Source organism: Pezoporus flaviventris, unplaced genomic scaffold, assembly GCF_033815535.1.
Source record: "Pezoporus flaviventris isolate CSIRO_AGI_PZ_B2104156 unplaced genomic scaffold, CSIRO_AGI_Pfla_v1 ptg000132l, whole genome shotgun sequence".
Lineage (NCBI taxonomy): Eukaryota > Metazoa > Chordata > Aves > Psittaciformes > Psittacidae > Pezoporus > Pezoporus flaviventris.
The window spans coordinates 364650-381925 of record NW_026892680.1 but is presented as its reverse complement, the minus strand read 5'-3'; the positions used below and the strand labels follow the sequence as shown (position 1 = coordinate 381925).

The window sequence follows — 17276 nt, the reverse complement described above, 5'->3', positions numbered from 1 at the left end:
AGTGAAACGGGTGGTAAGCAGAAACCCCAAGACATTTTAGCACTTTTCAGTTGCTCTTGACGTAGCTTAGTCTTCTGACTATATTGACAGTGTGCTTAGTGACTGAATGCATATGGATAGGTTGTCCCGGGTTCAGCAGTAGCAGTCATTTTTCTCCTTCTCAGTAGCTGGTGCAGCGCTGTGGTTTTGACTTTCAGCCTGGGAACTGTGCTGATAACACCGATGTTTTTAGTTGCTGCTCAGTAATGTTTACTCTGACCAAGGACTTTGTGAGCCTCATGCTCTGCCAGGGAGGAGGGGAAGCCAGGAAGATGCAGAGACAGGACACCTGACCCAAACTAGCCAAAGGGGTATTCCATAATTAAAAAAGAACCCTCCACTTATTGTGGGATGAGAAGATCCACGTGCGGATCGGAGTTCCACTCTATCAGTACAATCACAATGTGACTAGTGAGAATTTCCTCTGAAATAAGCTCAAAGGAATTATTATTTCACTCAATTATATAAAAACAAAAAAGAACAAAACGAAAAACAAAACAAAACAGACCCTACATTATTTATTTAGCACACAAAATTTCTACCACCGGAATGGCTGTGGTGAGACACCAGTGCCTCATTAGGCCTGGATCTGGACGTGCAGACAGGAAAATCTTAGTGCTTTTTTTACTGTAGGCTGTTGGCACAATATTCAGCTGCTAAGGAAAGAGATCTTCTAGTTAAAATCCACTTTCACTTAGGGGATTGTGACCCAGCCTGGCAGGACCCGGAGAACTGAAGGCTGTTTTAATGACTGGAGTCATCATTAGAACTCCATTTGTGGGGCACGAAAACCAAGAGGTTATACAAAGCCACAGTAGGAAAAAACACAGATCCTGGAACTGATAGAATCAAGCCCTGCTCACCGCAATATTACTGTGCTAGATGTAGCTGCAGGGCTGTTGTCTGCAATCCCCACTCTAATCCCTAGTCTCCACTTTTTTTCCACTAGGCAGAATACAAGGTACAAAGAAAACTATCTCTGACATAGGCTGATAAATCCATTTTGTGGCTAGAGTGAAGTAAGAAAACCCAGTAACTAGACCTACTTGGGGAGCAAACACGAAGTTCACTTATAAAATCCACCTTCAGTATGAAGCTGAGATTACTATTGCCATTTTCTTTACCTAGGTAGCATTTTCTGCTCAGATCCTTCTGCCCATTCCAGGAGCTGGGTTTTCTGCCCTCATTTTCTGCTCAGATCCTTCCCTTTATGTACAGGTAAGGACTCAATTTGTTAGCTTTTGCTGCCAAAGAAGTGCAAGACTACTGAAGCACAGAACTGCTGCACAAAAATAATCCATCTTCTGCATTGAGGGCACAGGAAAATAAATGGCACTGGGAAAAAAAACAGAGTTTAGGACAGCACCTGCTTGATTTTTCTACTTTCCTCATTCACCAGAACTATCAAAGACTAGCTGGTGTCCTGCAAGCAGGATATGTTAACATAAAGCACATAATAAGCTCAGTACTATGTTTTCAGCTAGAAGAGGTATTCAGGTTCATTGGCCAGGAGTTTTAATCTGTATTAAAGTGATGGAATCATAGAAACATAGAGGCACAGACTGGTTTGGGTTGGAAGGGACCTTAAAGCTCATCCAGTTCCAGCCCCCTGCCATAGGAAACAAACAGCGTTGTGAAAGTTGGATCTTAAGGCCTTGTTGTTTTCCTACTTAGTGCTAACAAGTGTTCTAAAAAATCTTCACCGGGGGAAGCAAAGCAATTTGAGGACAAAATCCTTTAGTTTCAATTCAACTTTGCCTCTCTGTCCCTGTGCAATACAGAGACTTATTTAGCTACATTAGTGTTAAAATACTGAAGCTACACCGAAGTCATAATCTGGAGATTCCACAAGCAGCAGGAAGCAGGAACTTCCTGCAGCATTAGGACAACTTTAATTTCTTCTATGTGAAGAAATGGGGAAGAGAAGACAGAGATACAAAGAAATAACCCATTTCACCCAGCTTCCTGTTGCTGTGATTTTTGTTTGCTCTTTGAGAACAAATACAAATGAAGCACTTTAATATAAATGTTTTTTTCATTAAAAAAAAAACACAACTATATCAGATCGGTAACAAGCCTGCTACTTGAACCCCAGTATAGCTGTGTTCCTACAGGCTAACCCATGCGGACAAATTTCACTGCTATGTTCATAAACGTGCTATCAAGGGCAAACATAAGAAACAAGTGTGAAGTGTATCACAGAGCACAATAGCAGAGTTCAAGATCCCACAAAAGCTACCAGAATCTTCACCGTTACCACTGTTACTTTTATGGGAAGGCTAATTAAACCACAACAAGCAGTGATCGTCATCTATATAAACACCAAAATTAGACTTGCTGAGTCCTCCCTCTTGCCAGAGTCTAAGGTTAAATCTGCAATAAACAGCTTGTCTCTCTGTTCACAGCTTCGGCTTTGATTCCTCCCGACGTCCTTGCGTTTGCCAAAAAAAACACTTGTTTGGATGAAATTATCTTCACAGCAATCTTTGTGTGGGATAGAGTATCTCATTTCCTAGTGTAATGGTGCACTGCTAAGGGTAAAGAAGGTAGCTGCTGTGTGTTCTCGTATGCCAACTAAAACCCGTGTGAGGATGGAAAATTTCTCTGAGAAATTTCTCTTTTTTTTCTTTCTGTCTTTTTCTCCTATGCCAGCCACCTTCATTAATGGTCGAATACAGCAACTGCGTGTCACTCTACCTGTCAACAGTGTATACCGCCAAACCATATTCTAAGTAATACCGACAGTAATAGTACCAACAGCAGAACAACTTATTTGATTAGTGAGAAGCACCTCGTCCCCATTCAAGACAGACTTAAAGGGTTTCAGCTCATTTATGGGTCAGACGTGGGCGGAGGTAATGAAGCCACACTTAACTGCCACTCATCTGCCAAGAGGAACAGAGTGCCCAGACGAGCTGTGGGTGCCCCATCCCTGGCAGTGCTCAAGGCCAGGTTGGACACAGGAGTTTGGAGCAAGCTGGCTTCAGTGGAAGGCGTCCCTGCCGGTAGCAGGGGTTGTAGCTGGAGGAGCTTTAAGGTCCCTTAAACCCAGACTTGTCTGGGATCAGTAAAACAGCAAGGCAAAACCTTCAGCTATCGAAACAAGCAGTTTAGACCTTGTATATGCGATGTCTTTATATTACAGATGTCCTGTGCTTACACTAAGATGAAGTCAGTCCAAAGGTGAAATAAGCCCTCAGTGAATCATCCATAGGGGGTGACCCACTGCTTTTAGTTATTCCTACTGTCATTTTAGGATTCCTTTCTACCCGTACTACTTGCTTCGGGAGCGCCCGGCCGCACACAGGGGCAGAGCCGCTCCTGCAGCCACACAGATAACCACTTTATTTCCTGGCTGTAATTAGTTACCGGCTGTCACCAGTTACTTCTCTCTCCGTTTTGGACCTGAACACTGCAAACGGGTGCAGATGAACTCCACCGACCTGCGGCTCAAAGCGCCTTGCAAACAGCATCAACGCGGATGCAAGGTCTCCCGGGCAGCGCAGAGGGCGGTGCTCCTCGACCGGCGGAGGGGGCCGGGCTCTCCCCAGCGCGGTGCTCGCGAGCCCTGCTGCCGGGGAGGCGGAGAGATGGGGGGGGGGGGTTTGTCCGGGGCAGCGCAGCCGCTCTGCTTCCTTCGTTGCATCCAGCGGCTTCCCTTGCGCTCTCCCCGCGCCGCCGGGAGCTGCCGTTACCGGGCGGAGCGCGGCGAGTCCTTGATAAAGAGTTCGGAAGGAGCTTGTGTCAGGGCTCCAGTGGCGCAATCGGTTAGCGCGCGGTACTTATATAGCAGTACAAAGCCGAGCAATGCCGAGGTTGTGAGTTCGAGCCTCACCTGGAGCACGCAGCTTTTTGGTTCTGTTTGTTTTTTTTTTTTTGGTTGTTTTTTTGAGAGGAAAGGCTTGGTTTTGGGATTTGGCCGCGCTCCAGCGGGAGGAGAAGAGGCGATGGGAAAAATTTATGCAGCCGCGGCGTGTGCCCGAGAGCTGCTGGGTGCAGGTCGCAGCGCTACACAAAGGCAACAGCAGTGTGGAAGTTTTACTGTCAAACTTTGTGTGCATCTGTGCACAGGGGAATGTGCTCGTGGATCAACGTATGCCCACGTTTTGTGTGCTCAGTGGCATAACCGAGTGTGGAATAACGAAAGCTTTCCCGGTGAGAGCTGCTTGTGTGAACTTGCGGTAAATAAAGGTGGTTCTATGCTCTGGTGGTTGATGTGGAGTGCAAGTGAATACTGACTGGTGCAGTCACTACAGCTGGAGGGTGGCAAAATCTCCCTCCTTACTTTGCCTCTGCTTCGGCAGTCTTTGTAACTGCTACTTGCCATGGGCATGCTTTACAAATGAGTGGGCCGTGGCAGGAAGGACAGCAGTTCAAGCACGTGCAGGTTCCTTTTCCCAGCCGGAGAGGTGGCAGAAGGGCAGCTTCCTGAAAGAGAAGAGACTGTTTTTTTAGGCACTGAGGAGGGAGCAAGCTGCTCTGTGCTTTCTTCACATGACCTGCTTCATCCTCTTGGTCCTACCTTAGCTTTTACTCTCACTCCAACATGAAATCCCTGTACGGATGCAGAACGTTATGTGTCTCGTGGGTGTTTACAAAATAAAGCGAACTGCTGCTGTACCATGAGTGCTTCCTGAGGGAGGCAGGGCTGTGAAGGAGGCGGAAGCAAAGCCCCCGGAGCTTTAATTCAAAGCTGTAAAGCATTGCTTACCAAGCTATGGCTTGGCTGTGGCACCTGGGCAGAAGGGATGGTGCTGGTTCCTCCTTCTGCCCCACAGTCATGAAGGTGATTGGTAACAGAAATTCACTAAGACAAGCTTCAAGGAAAAGTTAGCATAAAATGGTTAAGGTAAGTTAGTTAATGAAGCACCTTTGTCACTGCTTGTTTAGGCCTAAACCAAAAGGGACTCGCTGCTGCCCTCCTGTGGCCGTGGCGCTCCCTTTGTCCCCGGAAGTGGCTGGTGTCACGTGGTGGCTGCCGGTTTCCGGTGAGCAATGGCGGGCGCGCGGCCGCGCGTTGGGGTGCTCGTGGCCGCAGCCCGGTGTTCGCGCGCCGGCTCCGGTCCCCCCGGCGCCGTTTCGGTGCCGCATGCGCAGCGTCCGGGAGCAGCATGGCGGCGGGCAGGGTCCGGGTCCCGGCAGCGGGTGAGATCCGAGCCCACCGGGGGTCCGGGGCGAGCGGGGAGGCCTTGGGCGGGCGCAGAGGGACGTCTCCTGCCCGCTGGGAGCCCGGCGCGGGAAGCCTCACAGCGCCCGGTGCTCGGTGCCGGGGGGAGTAAAGACACGCAGAGACAGCATTGTGAGGGAGCTGATCCTGATCTGTGTTGCAGGGTGCTTGTAACAGGAGTTACCAGACTGAGTGTCTTCAGGGCTTCTCTATTTATGCTGAATGATTTCAAGTCTCAGCCTGTTGAGAACAGGCAGAATCTTTATGTGCTCTGCTGCTATTTCTGAACAATTGCTGGTCACTCCTATCTTATCTTTGCCCATTTCTTACCAGTTTTAAGACTATTTTGGCTGTTTCTCACCCATTTTTCCCATTGCTAACCCATTGTAAGTCTTTTTTTGGCTATTTTTTCTTATTTTTGCCGGTTTCTCACTAGCTTTAAGCTATTTTGGGCTATTTCTGAACAGTTTCTTGCCATTTCTAGCCTGTTTTAAGCTTTTCTTAGCTGGCTTGGCCTATTTCTAACCCTTTTTTAGCATGTTCTAATTCACGCTTACCTGACGTGCTGAGGGCAAAACACTTCACTTGTCAAGGTTTCAAACAACCCCAGCATGGTTCACGCTTAATTCACGCTTACCTGACGTGCTGAGGGCAAAACACTTCACTTGTCAAGGTTTCAAACAACCCCAGCATGGTCTTTGCACTCTTCAGAAGCACTCATTGGAGCTTGACTGTTTCTTAACAGGCATGTGGCATTGTTACGACCATCTCGAAGGAACACCTTGGGTCTGACCACACTGTTTCTGATGCTGGATTCCAGAGAGACTTCAGAGTGTACCTGCAGCCGAGGCAAATGTGGGTCGCAGTGAGTAAGTGCCCTTTCAACTTGGTATCTGTTAATAGATATTCAGGAGGTTCAGTCGCTGTCTTGCTCCAGTTTCTGCCTTGGTCAGTCTCCTCCTCTGCATATGCTGCTCACAGAAGGAAGCACAATTCTCTTTATGCTTTTTCTACAAGGCTACCAGTGTATGTGTAAGGGGCCATCATGCGGTCGCAGTAGTGATGAGAGTGAAAAACGCTGGTTTTACTGGCAATCTGCTTGAACTGCAGCAATTTCTTGCCATTTCTAACCCATTTTTACCTTTTCCTAACTTGGTTTAACCCATTTTTGGCCATTTCTAACCCTTTTTTGCCAATTTCTAACCCATTTTAAGGTTGTTTTTTTTTTTTTGGCTATTTCTAAACAATTGATGGCCAGTTCTATCTTATTTTTCCCTGCTTCTTACCCTTTTTAAGTCTTTTTTTGCTTTTTCTGAACAGCTCATTGCCATTTCTAGCCTGTTTTAAGCTTTTCTTAGCTATTTCCAAACTGGCGTGGCCTATTTCTAACCCTTTTTTGCCCAATTTTAAGTCGTTTTAAGCCCTTTCGGCCATTTCCAAACCGGTTTTGTCCTTTTCTTACCAATCTCTTGCTGTTTCTAACCCCTTTTTGCCCTTTCCCAACTTGGTTTAAACCATTTTTGGCCCTTTCTAACCCATTTGAAGTCTTTTGGCTATTTCTGAACTATTGCTGGTCATTCCTATCTTATTTTTGCCTATTTCTTACCAGTTTCAAGACGTTTTGGCTGTTTCTAACCCATTTTTCCCATTGCTAAACCATTTTAAGTCTTTTTTGGCTATTTCTAAACAATTGATGGCCACTTCTATCTTTTTTTTGCCCACTTTTTACCCTTTTTAGGTCTTTTTTTGGCTATTTCTGAACAATTGATGGCCATTTCTAGCCTGTTTTAAGCTTTTCTTAGCCATTTCCAACCCTTTTTTAGCATGTTCTAAGTCTTTTTAAGCCATTTTGGCCATTCCCAAACCATTTTTAACTAGTTCTTGCCACTTCTAACCCATTTTTGCCCTATCCTGACTACCTTTGAAACATTGTTATTCATTTCTAACCCATTTTAACTCCTTTGTGCTATTTCTATACAGTTTACAGTCATCTCTATCTTATTTTTGCCCATTTCTTAGCAGTTTTAAGCCATTTTTGCTACTTCTGAACAGTTCCTTCCCATTTCTAGCCTGTTTTAAGCTTTTCTTAGCTCTTTCTAAACTGGTTTGGCCTATTTCTAACCCTTTTTTGCCAAGTTCTAAGTCTTTTTAAGCCCTTTTAGCCATTTCCAAACCCTTTTTGTCCCGTTCCTACCAATTTCTTGCCGTTTCTAACCCCTTTTTGCCCTTTCCCGACTTGGTTTAAACCATTTTTGGCCCTTTCTAACCCATTTTAAGTCTTTTTTTTTTGCTATTTCTGAACAATTGCTGGTCTTTCCTATCTTACTTTTGCCCATTTCTTACCAGTTTGAATACTGTTTTGGCTGTTTCTAACCCATTTTTCCCATTGCTAACCCATTTTAAGTCTTTTTTTTGGCTGCTTCTAAACAATTGAGGGTCCTTTCTATCGTCTTTTGCCTGTTTCTTATTAGTTTTAAGCCATTTTGGGCTATTTCTGAACAGTTCCTTGCCATTTCTAGCCTGTTTTAAGCTTTTCTTAGCTATTTCCAAACTGGCGTGGCCTATTTCTAACCCTTTTCTGCCCAATTCTAAGTCTTTTTAAGCCCTTTTGGCCGTTTCCAAACCGGTTTTGTCCTGTTCTGACCAATCGCTTGTCATTTCTAACCCCTTTTTGCCCTTTCCCTACCTGGTTGAAACCATTTTTGGCCCTTTCTAACCCATTTGAAGTCTTTTGGCTATTTCTGAACTATTGCTGGTCATTCCCATCTTATTTTTGCCCATTTCTTACTAGTTTTAAGACTCTTTTGGCTGTTTCTAACCCATTTTTCCCATTGCTAACCCATTTTAAGTCTTTTTTGGCTATTTCTAAACAATTGATAGCAACTTCTATCTTATTTTTGCCCACTTCTCTACCCTTTTTAGGTCTTTTTTGGCTATTTCTGAACAATTGATGGCCATTTCTAGCCTGTTTTAAGCTTTAAGCTGCGTTCAGCCTTCACAGTGGGGAAGCAGAAGGCAATAACTAAGTCCTGATGGAGATAAGGAGGGGCATTTTTCTCTCTCAGTCTGTGTATGCCCCCTCCTTGAGGGCCCCAGAACTGAGATGAAAAACTCTGTGCATCTTTTGTAGACCTGTTTACATTCAGGTCACTGAATTTTCTTGGACACTGACCTGAGGCTGTGGAACGAACCGTCACAAATGTCATCACTTGTGGTTTTCACAAGTGCTTCACTGCTTTCTCTTACAAGGACAGCGTGTCTGAAACAATCTGACTGGCACAAGGCAGCGTAAGCGTCATCCCTGACGATCTGGGTCTGGATTCTGAGGCTGTGTCAGATCTGTGGGACCTGAAGCCAGTTCCCCTGTCCCTGTGCAAACCTCCAAACACCCCACGGCTGAGGGAAACCGTCCCTTTGTCTTCCTCTGCATCCGCAAAACTTCTTGGTTTCAGCTGGAGGAGACAGGGCCTGCTGTGTGTAACCGTGCACCACTGCTGGGCTGGTTTAAATGTTGTCTAACCCTCTGAGGCACCCGGAATGAAGGGATGTGTCTCCGGGTCAGAGGAGGTGTGCTTCAGGCGTTTAAGACTGTCTTCTGGAGGTGGAGTCCAGAGAATTCTTTTACTTCCTATTGCAGCGGTAGGATTTGAAGTAACACAAATAGAAATCAGAGAAAAGCCAACTCTTTAAGCAGGATCTGGGTTATGAATCAAACACTGCTCACAACTAAGAGAGGAAACATTCCGGGACACGGTGCTCTCAGCTCTCTAACCTTAGAGCAAGTTTGTGTGATTCCAGCAGCACAAGTGGAAGGTGAAAATGGATTGAGAAACTTCAGTCAGCTTCAATCTAATCATCAACTCGTTTCTGAACTGTTTTACTTAAAACTATAGCACATACAGTTACTAGACTAGGATTTGTAGGTGGAAAAGTGCTCATTTTCTGCCCTTGGTTTATTCAGTTTTGTAGTTTTCCCCTCATTTCCTTCTGCTGATTGTGTTGGTTTTTCATACAACAAAAACACTTTCAAATGTACCGTGTTCATTTAATGGGGAGTGGGGGTTAGAGAAAGCTGGTTGAAAGTCAGGAGTTCTCCCATAAATTTTCACCTCTTTTTGGCCCATTTCTAACTTGGTTTAACCCACTATTTTTCTTTTTCTAAGCCATTTTTGCCCATTTGTCCTCAGTTTTAAGGCATGTTTGGCCATTTCTAACACATTTTTGGCCACTTCCAACCCAATATGCCATTTTTAGCCATTTGTAACCCTTTTATGTCCAATTCTAACCTGTTTTAAGCCATTTTGGCCATTTCTAAACCATTTTTCTTCATTTCTAACCCAAATTTTGCCACTTCAAGCACATTTTTGCCCATTTCATAGCCATTTGAAGCCATTTTGTCTGTTTCTAAGCCATTTTCCGCTGTTTCTAACCTATTTTAAGCTGGTTTTGTCTATTTCTAAACAATTTATGGCCATTTTTGACCATTTCTTACCAGTTTTAAGCCATTTTTGGCTAGTTCTAACCCATCTTTCCCATTTCTAACCCAATTTAAGGTTGGTTTTTTTTTGCTATTTCTGAACAATTTATGGCCGTTTCTGTCCTGTATTTGCCCACTTCTAACCCATTTTAAGCCATATTTGCCCATTTCTAACCCGTTTTTACCCGCTTACTTGTTTTAATCAATTGTGGGCCATTTCTAGTCTTTCTTTGACCATTTGTAAGATGTTTTAAACCATTTTTTTCCCTTTTTTAACCCATTTTTGCCCATTTCTTCTCTCATTTTAGGTACGGACAGGACGCCTAGAAGAAAAATAGTTACTTTGGTACCGCAAAGTGCGCGTGTGCTGCCACCACGTGTCCAAACTTCGGTACTGCGGGGGGGGGAGGCATGGCGTGGCGCAGGACACGGCTCGCTGCTGCCGTCATGTGTCCAAGAGCAGGTACTGCAGGTGATGGAGATGGAAGGGGGGCAAAGGAGCGGCTCAGTGCAACGCTGGCTGCTGCCATCCTGTGGCCGAAATTCGGTACTGCAGGGGGAGGAGCCGCAGAGGGGCAACGGGAGCGGCTTCAGACAACCCGCGGCCGCCAGTGGCCGAGACTCCCGTCAATCACTCTTAGCCCCGCCCCTACCCCGGTCTGGCCACTCCCCCACTCATGACCGCTGTTGGCTAGAGCTCCCGTCAATCACGCTTAGGCCTTCCTCCTTCTGCCTTTTGTCCACGCCTCCCTAGAGCCGCCATAGGCTGGACTGCTCGTCAGTCAATCTTAGACCCGCCCCTCCTCCAGTCTCTTATTCCACTGCCCCCACACGGAAGCCACTGGCTGAGCCAATCGTCAATCAGCCTTAGTCCTGCCCCTCTTCAGGTCTGTTTCTCCACCACCCCTCCACAGCTGCCATTGGCTGGAGAGCCTTTCAATCACCTTTAGCCCCATCAATCACTCCTAGCCACGCCCCTTTTCCAGTTTGTTACATCACACCCCACCCCCCCAGGATGCCATTGGCTGCAGCGCCGGTCAATCACTTGTAGTCCCGCCCCTTTCCCTTCTGTTTTCTTAACCCACCCCACCGCCCCCCCTTCAGCCATTGGCTGGAATGCACCTCGATCAATCTTAGTCCCGCCCCCTTCAGGTCTCTTTTGACTCCACCTCCCCACGGTCACCATTGGCTGGTGCTCCTGTCAATCTCTCCTAGAGATATGTCACTGCCCCTCTTCTGGTCTGTTATGCCTTTGCCCCCTCCATGGCTGCTATTGGCTGCAGTGCCCATCAGTCACTCTTACCCTGCCCTCTTCACGTAGGCTATGCCACGACCCTGATTGGCTGTGGCGCCTGTCAGTCGCTCTTAGCCCTGCCCCTCTCACACACACACACACACACACACACACACACACACACACACACACACACACACCCAGTCGCCATTGGCTGGTGCTCCCGTCAATCAATCTTAGTTCCTCTCCTCTTCCAGTCCATTATGCCACCGCCCCTCCACGGTCACTATCGGCTGGAGCGCCCATCAATCACTCTTAGCCCCGCCCATTTTCCATTCTAACATGCCACTGCCTCCCCACTTAGGCCATTGGCTGGAGCTCCTGTCAATCACTCTTAGGCTTGCCCCTGTTCAGGTATGCCAAGCCTCAGCTGCAATTGGCTGGAGGGACTGACAATCATGCTCAGCCCCGTTCCTCTCCCTGTTTTGCCACCGCACCTCATGGAGCCTATTGGCTGGTGGTCCCATCAGTCAATGTTACCCCGCCCCTCTAACACTTTTTGTCGCCATTTAGTCTTATCCCCGCCTCTTTCCCGGTCTTTCCCAACCCTACCCCCCCCCCCCCCCCCTCCCTCCCTACCCCCCTCCCGGCCCCCTCAACCAGCTGCCATTGCCTGGAGAGCCTGTCAATCGCTCTTAGCCCCGCCTCTCTTCCTAGTTTGTTACCGCCCCCCTGCCACCGCCATTGGCTTCTCCTATCGTCAATCACTCTTCGCAACGCCCCTCATCGGATCCTTTTTTTGCAGCACCACCCTTCAGCCGCCATTGGCTGACGCTCCCGTCAATCACTTGTAGCCTCGCCCCTTTTCCGTTCTGTTTTGCCACCTCCCCCCCCAGGGTCGCCATTGGATGGACCGCCCGTCAAATACTCTGAGACCCGCACCTTTTCCGGTCGGTTTTGCCACCTCCCCCTCACAACCGCCATTGGCTGTACCTCCCGTCAATCACACTCAGCCCCGCCCCTTTTCCCTGTGTGCTTAGCCAGCATCACCCCGTGCTCTCCATTGGCTGCGGCTCCCGTCAATCACTCGCAGCCCGGCCCTTCCGACGCCCTGATTGGTTCACCGCCGCAAGCGCAGCCTCTTTTCTCCATCCCGTGCCGTACCGATTACTGGTCACGTGATCGCAGCACCGATCGTCCCCGGGCGCCGTTCCTCTGCTTCCACACCTGCAGTACCGCGGTTTGGACACACGGTGGCATCACACGCTCACCGTTTCGCTGCCGCAGAGGCAGCGGGCTCCGAAACCGCTGCTCCCCGCCCGGTTTCCCTCCTCCGGGGAGCGGTTTCGTGGTCCTGCGAACCCAGCAGCGTTTCTCCCGCAGGCATCACCTGCGCACACGGAGCTCCTGCCCTCGCTTGGCCGCCTAGAACTCCGTCCGCGCACGGCCTCTCCGGTGCCCGCTCCCCAGCACCCGGGGCTGGGGATGCGCTCCTGGAGAGAGCACACTGGGGACTGCCTTATTGAAGAGCCCTTTTCTCCCAGGGATACCTTCCGCACCACAGACATGAGCCCAAAAGCAACGCCCGGCTCATCCCACCTCTTTTATCCCAGGTGCCGCTTTGCCCCGCCCCTGCCCCAGGGCATTGTGGGAGGGGTCGTGGGTGTTGCCTGTGCTATAAAGGCACAGTGTGGCCGGGAGTACCTTATTGTGGTCGCGGGCTTCAGCGGGGTGAGTTCTCTCTGGGGTTTCCTTTGTGTTTTGTGGTGCTGGGGTCTTGTGGTGCTTGGTGCTGTTGTGTTTTGGGTAACGCTGCAGTGGACTCAGCTGTGTGAAGAGCTTCGGGATGTGTCAAGGTTTCCCTGTGTGTGCATTAATCCGTGTTTCTGTAAGGCTTCTTTATCAGAGGTGTTATTTTTATACGAGGGGCTTAGGGTCCCTAAGGTCGGTTATTGGTCTGGTTTGCCTGTTCCGTTATTGGGCTCTGAACGTTTCCTCTCCTGGAAGCAGAGTTTTGAGGTTGCTTTTTACCACTTGTGTGCTGCGTTGGGCTGTCAGCTGGAGTCTTTACTGCTGGGAGACCCGAAGCAGAGCAGTGGCAAGGAGGGGGAAGCAGGAGTCCTTCCGGCCCCTCGGCGCTGGGAGCAGGGGCCGGACGCTCGCGCGCTGCGCGCCGTGTTCTGCCTAGCCAGAGGGGTGGTGCGCAGGTGGAGTTTGAGGCGGTGAAGCGAGGCCTTTAGAGCAAAGGAGGATTCGGGTTGTCAAGCCCTGCTCCGGCTCTTCCTCAAGCTCTCCACCTCTCCCCTTACAGTTTCTCTGGCCAGGTTTCAGCTGCCTGTGCCTCAGTTTCCCTGCCCGTAGACCAGGAAGAGCATCAATTTTCCCCTGCATCTCTGCGCTCTCCAGTTTGCTGGCTTTATTTCCCCCCCTCTGCGTTTCCCCGGAAGGCAGCTGCCACCCGTAAGCACCAAATGGTCCTTTCTCGGCCTCGGGTTTGAGGCAGCTGCACAGGCATCGGCCGCTCTGTGCCGCAGCCAAAAAAGTGTGCTGGCGACCCCAGTGATGCAGGGGCAGTGAGCAGAGGGTTTGGAGGAAAATAGGGGGAAACAGAAAAGTCTAAAGCCATTTTTCAGGGTTCTAGCACGTTCTCTGAAGCGGCTGCATCTTTTTGGCACTCCCTGATGTTTCCAGGAGCTTCGATGCTGCTGCATTGTATTAGCAGATAGGCTTAGAGCACTCCAGGAACGGTTTTGCTGGGCTGACGTTGTCAATTCTTGTTTGTCCTTGCTGCTTCCCTATTTCCACCTCCCGGCAGTTTGGACTGGGCAGCTGTAACAGTGAAGATGCTGAGCAGAAGGAGAAACTGAAGGCAAGGATAGAGGAATGGTATTTTAAGCCACTGCAGGCACTGTTGTCTCTGAATATAAAGTCGTATCTGGAGGTTATAGCTATTTTTGTCAATGACAGCCACTAGAATTTTATTGCTGCTAAATATTCCATAAAACTAGTGATGAAATATTAAAGCAAAGAGGTTTTTAAGACACAGCTGGAAATCTTGTAACTGTGGCAGAAAGATCCCTAACCTCAATTTTATTTATTTTTAAGAATTTAGACCGTTCTGGATCAACTGCTGCCTCACCCACAAACCAAGAAGCGTCATCTACATCTTTGAACACTAATGCAGATGGAGTGAGGCATCGTAATCTTGCACAAGCACAAAGCAATCCCATACTAAGCCACCAGTTCCCTTATGTAATGCAAGGGTAAGTGAGATTGAAGCAATCCTCAGTTCTTTGATACTCTTTCAAGTATTATAAATGTTCAGTCACAATTACGTTTCTTTTACAGTATGCAGAATGATTTGACTAGTTCATATGGAAGCATAAGTCGCGTTAGAAACGTTTTTGTATGAACATTAATACTTTTAGCCAGGAGTCAATCAGAATTGAGTGTTCTTGGTGCTCCCCTTCAGGCTGCTTTCTGCCCTCAGCTTTCTCTTGATAAGTGCAGCTGTAATACTTATCTTGTGGACGTGTAGTTAGTAATGTAACTGATAAAATTACTGCTTCCGGTTGCCTTTTCGAGTACTTTATTGTAATCATCAACACTAAATTATTATCAAAATACAATGGTTCTTACTTTTTGACACAGAAGAGGTGTAACTCTTCACTTCTCCATAGTGGATTCAACTGTAGAAATGAACACGCAGGTGTTTTGAGTACATGTAAGTACTCGTATACATAAAACAGATTTGTAATGTATTTTCATATATACCACTGTAATGTTAACGAGTGTACATTTCCAGATCAGATCTTTTGTGTAACTTCAAAATCCTGGCTATTTTACTTACAAAGCAGCTTCAGGAACTTTTAATACCAGGCATTCTCCTAGTATTATATAGGTTCTAGAGTTCTTCTTTGGAGAACGTTGAAATAAACCAAACCTGTGAACCTGCTAACAGTGACGGTTCCTTCTGTTCCTTGAAGGAAAACAGATGTCAAGAACTGGTGAAAATCCACGTGCTTTCAGCTCAAGTTACACGCTCTCTTTTTAGAGTTAATCTAGACTTTACTGCTCTCACTCATTTTCGTCCTGAATTCTTTCGTTTTTATTTTTTATCTGAAAGATAAAAAGCTGGGCAGAAATTGGAGTAGTTACATTATTCTGACCGCATGCATCTGTCCAGAAGATACTTGCCTTTAGGACAAAGCTAGGTGACGCTAGGTTGGCTGTCAAGATTTCCGCTTGGTGTAATGTAAATCAATCCAGTTACTTCCAGAAGCACTTCATTGTGTAACCTGTAAGAAGTTTTAATGTTTTTCTAATTGGCTTCTCAGGTAAACATACTTTGAGAGTTGAGTGTTTTGTCAGTATGCAGTGAACTCGGTGGGCTACGGACTTTCAGTGAGGGATCAGAACCGTCATTGAGTCTTTTAGCTGAAATAATTCGGTTAAAAGAGTGGGAAGCATCAGTTTGGAAGACACAGCTGTGTTTGAGAGTAACTTTGCATTTTTCTATGCTTTTATGTCTGCATTAGCAAGTATGTGGATTGAGAGGAGTGGATCTGTAGACTGAAAGAGGTGCTGAGAACCAGCTGTCAACACGGCACATACGTCAGTGTTTTCTGTCTTACTTGGACTATTTCTAGTTTGGTCACCTGGAGTAGGCGCCTGTTTGTGGCTAAGGTGCATTAGCAGTGTACCTAAACTGCATCTTTCAGTTTAGTGTAATCCAAAAGGAATCCACTTGGTGATCCAAGAACGTTCTGTGGTGCAAACACAACTATAGTAAGAGGAAATGATTTGCTTCGGAAGTGTATTCCTGGGCAATGAAATGTAGCCTTGGTGTGATTTATACAGAGGCTGAGACTTGTTAGAAATAATGAATATTTGTAGCCAGAATTTTCATTGATTTGTGGATTTTTCTGACTGTTTTATGACCAAACCCTTTTATTCTAGCCATGTGATGAGCTACAGGCTCTACTGTAGGGAAAGGTCTCTAGACGTTTAAAAATGTGTGTGAGGGTCAGTTTTCTTGAGCATTTTGCAACATTTTCATTAGTCAGGTAATTTGTGCAAATAAGTAACGTATTAAATGATGTTGTTAATGGTTATTTCTGTTCCTGGCACAAAGCTTCATTGTGCTTGTTGAATATTCCTTGGGAAAATAGCTAATTCATGTTATTAAAATAGGAAGAAGAAGGCAATTTGAAACTTCTTGCTTTTGAGCTTTTGTAAGTGCTGTTTTCTAAAAGTCTAGATTTGAGGGCACTGGGCAAAAGTAGTTTATTTATCTGCCAAGTTAGTCTTTTGCTGTGGAGAGCAAGCGCAGCATTCTCTGCTCCCATGGGCTTAGTAGCTGTGCTGCACAGGTACAAACAGAACAGATAGGCTCGGTCCTGAGATGGCTTGCATTTCAGAGTGGAGAGTACTCGGAAGCAGTGAACAACACAAGAACCATCAAGACAGTGAAATTTTTTGTCACATGTTAGCAGTCCATTTGGTTTTTATACTGCTGCGTACGTCGTAATATGTGAAAGTGAACAGCAAAATGACACGCTGCCAGCATGTAGGATGTTCTAGCACAGAAATGCCTTGCTTCATTATCAGCCTTTGCTTGCTGTATTTTTTTCAAGTAGCAAATAACATAGTGGGGAATATTGAGATCGCACTTAAGTTGATATCCCAGGCTCGCATCAGATGTCTTTGTGGGTCAAGGTCATGAAACAACTGCAGATGACAGAGATGGAGCTTCTAAGTCTGAATAGAAAGTCTTGTTTTTCCACTAATGGTGAGCAGTATCTTCATGATGACGCTAGCGAACTAGTCTGACCTTACCCTTAAATCAAATCCCAGTTAGCTCATTTTAGGTGTCTTCTAAAGACCAGAAGAAGTAATTGTGAGCTTTCTAGCTATTTAAGGAGTAGCACACCTCTTTCTTTTAAGAATATTCTGAAGCTGCCTCTACCACTGGAGCCTTGATTGTTTTCTGACCTAACTGTTCTTCTGCTCTCTGCTCTGCTCTGTTTGGAATGTTTGTGTCTATTCCATTTGCTTCCCTGCTCCGGTCCCTGTCTTTCGAAATACACTGCTTCCTGCCTCTTTCTCCTCCTTTGTAAAGAGATGAAAACATGTGCTAGCTACTTTACTTTTTTTCCTACCAGCAAGCCAGCTTGCTTTGCTGAGAGGGGCCTCTTCCTTTAGAGAGTAAATTCAGAACGTGCTCCTACACCATTCAGGCTGTAAATTCAGAATATGCTCCTGCAAATGAGCCTGCAGCAGTGCCAAATATAGCCGTCCAGGACAACAGGCCTGTAAACCCAAATGTTCAGATGAATGCACAGGGTGGCCCAGTAGTG

At 46.8% G+C, this 17276-nt stretch overlaps 1 non-coding gene across 1 annotated transcript; it reads left to right on the top strand.

The window, feature by feature from the left end:
* Window positions 1-3788: 3788 nt before the first annotated feature.
* On the top strand, window positions 3789-3882 carry TRNAI-UAU (transfer RNA isoleucine (anticodon UAU)). The gene is made up of 2 exons: window positions 3789-3826; window positions 3847-3882. It is a non-coding gene; the product is annotated as a tRNA-Ile (tRNA).
* Window positions 3883-17276: the final 13394 nt, after the last annotated feature.